The sequence below is a fragment of the Lactuca sativa genome, chromosome 3, assembly GCF_002870075.4.
Source record: "Lactuca sativa cultivar Salinas chromosome 3, Lsat_Salinas_v11, whole genome shotgun sequence".
NCBI lineage: Eukaryota > Viridiplantae > Streptophyta > Magnoliopsida > Asterales > Asteraceae > Lactuca > Lactuca sativa.
In genome coordinates, this window is record NC_056625.2 from 22,918,358 (window position 1) to 22,922,471 (window position 4,114).

Here is a 4,114-nt window from a genome sequence, read left to right on the forward strand (position 1 = left end):
ATGTGTGGAAGGTAGTATGCGCCCATACTGCTGAAAGCACATGTCATACTCCTCGCCGGCGGCGGAAACGCCGGTCTGTGCGACGTAGGGACATTGGATCACGGTGGCAGGTATATTGAAAAATACACAAAAGTATAACACAAACGTTACTTTTATTTATTATAAATTACTTTAGGGTTACATTGTTTGGAATTAAAGCACACATCCTATTCATAACTAAGCATAAGACGAACAGAAACGACTTTCAACAACTTCCTTGATGACTTCCTTCCGTCCATAGCTACTATCCACATTCATCTTCCTGGGAGTACATGTATTTTTAAAAAGTTAACATAAAGTTGGTGAGTTCACAGGTTTTTATTTAATTTGGATTTCTTTTTCTTTTAAAAATCTTTTTAGGACATAATACATATCCTAAACTTTTATAGTTTTTATCGAATACTTTTAAATCGAATCATAAAACAACTTGAAGGCGTCCCTCTAGGCAGATTAAATTTAAGATTTTTCGAACATCATTACCATGAGCCCTTATAATGAACGTTGTGGACTGATAAATACCCCAACACGACGCTTAATCGGATGTCGAAAAATATTACTTGTATACTAAAGAAAGTTATCATGTCGGGATTGTAACCAGCAATCATAGGTGGGGGTGTCAGCCCCGTTTAGGTCTATACATGTCTTTCTTGCTCTCGCATGCTTAAGAATTATAGGTTTGGAGTTTAGCCGAATTTAATCAAGGTATAAGATGAATAATAACAGCTCACTAATGCGTGTTTATTCAATATTAAGTATGATTATCATTTTATCTTTTTTCCTTACTTAATCTATCTTTGATATCATAATTTTCATATATATATATATATATATATATATATATATATATATATATATATATATATATATATATATATATATATACACCTTAATAAGCATTTACCATGTTTTGCTGAATTTTAAGAGGTACATGGTTAAATGCAATATGAACTTACCTTTTATGCAATAAAATCTTATCTGGTCAAAACAAATCAAAATGTCAAAGGAAAAGATAAGGTTATGCTCATTTTCTTCCAACTGAATCAGTCATGTTAATATATGAAATTCAAATTTGAAATCCCAATTTTGAGGCTCATATAACGGCTCCATTCCCCTATACTTTCCTTATCTCGATGTTATGTACTCAATTCGGAGTACCTGGTTTAGTTCTTTGTTTTGAAACCCAGAGTAAGTTTTTATTGAACTCTCATGCTCTCTTTTCTTTGTCTCTATCTGCTGCAGGAAAACTTTACGCAGGTCACCACCTACATCCTGCACCAACATCGCTCCCCTATTCGGTAGTACCAGGTATGGTCCCTAAAGCAATTTACGTTTTCTATCCCTATGTTGATATATTTAAGTTTCATTTCGATTTTGGGTTCGTGCACGTTTCGATTTTCTATATTGGTTGTGGATTTCATTTAGTTCTTCATGTTTTCTCTGATTGAAGATTGGAAATGAACGAAGTGAAGCCACCCTTCCACTGCAGAAATCGACCACCGCCAGAAATTTCTAGGGTTCTGGTGAGATCCGACTATGATGCAGAACCAACACGACCACCATTCTCTCAAATCTTTCTCCTTCGAAACCTTAAATGTTATAGCCACCATCACTGCCACTCTATATCTCATTACAATCGAAACAAAAAGAAACTTTGATTTTAGGTATTAAGTAAAAAAAATTCTTAATTTACTTTTTTCTAATTGAATCGGTGATGTATTAGACAATATTTTTCATATACGCTATGTGGTTTTGTCAATGCAACGAAAGGCTTTTGAATAATTTTTATGTTAATATTTGAGATAAAAAAAACATTACACGAGAAGAACCACTATTGTTGCTTTAACATATTTCATGTCTAACTTTATTTCATTTTCTCCAACAAGCATTATTGAATGACAATAGGCATCTGATATGTTACTATTGTATTTTGTTTAGCCTAAAATGCTAAAATAATGTCATTTATTTGTTATAATTTTAGGTCAATTGATCCTATTTCTCCAACTAGAAGCTTGAGTCGGGTCTTTAAATTGGTGAACCATCTTATAGACTATTTATTCATCTACTGACTGCATTTAGGTTTTGCAAGGGAAAGTACATTTTCCTTTTTCAGGTAATTAAGTTTCACTACCACTTACTTTATAAAAGGGTTTCACTGGTATTCACTGGTGTTGTCTATAATTTTTTAACTTTGCATTTATAATCAACTTTCAACTTATGATCATATTTTGGCAAAAGGGTATTAAGTTGGATGATGCTTGAGATTCTGGTTGACTCGACAACCCAAATGAAAACAACATCAAAGACCACATGGGTCAGGTATGAAGGCTCTTGGTTCCGTCATAAATGTTAATCAATAACGATATATGTTATTTCTTTCTTGATTGCATTCAACATAAATTGATATCTTATTCCAGACATGAATGTTTATGCTCCTGGAAGAATAAGGCATAGTTTTATATGTACTGAATGCACCTTTGTTTATTTTCATTGATCTAGCATAAATATGATATGAATATTCATGTTTGGCAGATTGTTTATATAATGAAGTTTGGGTTTGACTTTGTAAGGATTTCAAATCCCACCATGAGTTTCAACTTTTGTTTCTTCTACTTCTTTTATTTGTTCATGTTTTCATTAATGATGTTGCCATGTATTTGTGGACTTACCTACTAAATTTATTTTATTATTTCCTATTAAGGTTTGGACCATTAATGATGATCTTAATTTGATTGGGAAAGCTAATAATGGGTGGTGAATTGCATGATTCTTGCCCCGTAGAAGCATTGAAAGATAATAAGTGTACCTCCCTACCCTTGCTAGCAATTTCATTTTAATTTTTTTCTAATTTTATGGTTTATATCAACCTTTTGGTAAAAGATACAACAATTTTCTTTTTTTTTTCCTGCTTTCTTTGGTTTATTTCAATCTTTTGCTAAAAGATACAGAGGTCGTGTGGTTAAAGAATAGAGATCAAGGGTTACTGTTGAATTGATCTACGTGGTTATGTTTTCTTTTGAGTCCCTTAAAAGTGTGGGTGGGTTTATCTATGGTCTTTTTGGTAATATGTTATCTACCGCAGGGTGAGTTTGGTGTGTGTGTGTGTATGTTTGTATGTGTGTTTGTTTACTGGGTAAACATGCTTTAAGAGTTGGTTGTAGTTGACATCTCTTAGTTTATAGGAAATATCTATGTTTTATTGGCTAATTTTGTGGAAGGTTGACATGTATCTAGTTATTCGCTTGAAAAACTAGGTTTGGATGGGCTAATTTCAGAATTAACTTGGTCAGGAAGAAGTACTATCTCTTACATATAGGTGTATGGGAGAAGGCTGAAGTGTTGCTGGACTGTTATACACCTCAACTTAAAAACATTTTCGATTTTACCCTTGGGTTTGGAGCAGCATCAAGTGTTGCACACTTTTCCTTTTCACAAGTTGGCATTTTGGGACTATAGTTAGAGTTAGATCATGCTTTATTTCTTAAACTTTAATGATGTAGTCTAGGAGTTGTTAGCATTGTACTTGCCAAGAAATCTCGAACACAACAATTAAGAGTTTGTTAACAAATGTATTTATATGTTTGTTTTAACACCAAACACATATATATTAGGGTTCGTTTCTCTTTTTCTACTCTTTATGTTTCTCATTATTTTCATTTTGTTAAAAAAAAATTTGTATTACAAGTCTTTAGCCTAATTTTGTTGTATATTTTCTTTTTCCTGTTCTTGTAAACATTCGATAATGGAGATTCATATTGATTCATATTTACCAAATTTTACCCTTATCATTGAAATGAGAATTAGTCTATGTGATGATTTATTCCATTAGCGTATTTATTCCATTCCCCTAAATGTTCCATTTGATTCATTTATTTGTCTCACATTGAAGGGCATCTTAGATATTTATCAAAATACTCAAAAACTTTACTTAAACTATGATACCTAACATTTTAGGGGATTTACCACTAATTAATATGATTTTTAATGTTATTAGATGGTTTATAGCATGACAACCCAACGAGTTCTAATAATGTTAAAAAATGGCCAAGTGAAATTGAATCATAAGGAGTCTCCCCAA

The 4,114-nt window shown here is 32.2% G+C and overlaps 1 long non-coding RNA gene across 2 annotated transcripts; it reads left to right on the forward strand.

Annotated features, from left to right (window-relative positions):
- The first annotated feature begins 1,146 nt into the window (after nt 1–1,146).
- LOC128132993 (uncharacterized) lies at nt 1,147–3,701 on the forward strand. 2 transcript variants are annotated; one of them, XR_008231186.1, is made up of 3 exons: nt 1,147–1,344; nt 1,487–2,149; nt 2,275–3,701. It is a non-coding gene; the product is annotated as an uncharacterized LOC128132993 (long non-coding RNA). The 2 variants fall into 2 exon arrangements; XR_008231185.1 differs by having other exon boundaries at nt 1,487–1,700; nt 2,018–3,701.
- Nucleotides 3,702–4,114: the final 413 nt, after the last annotated feature.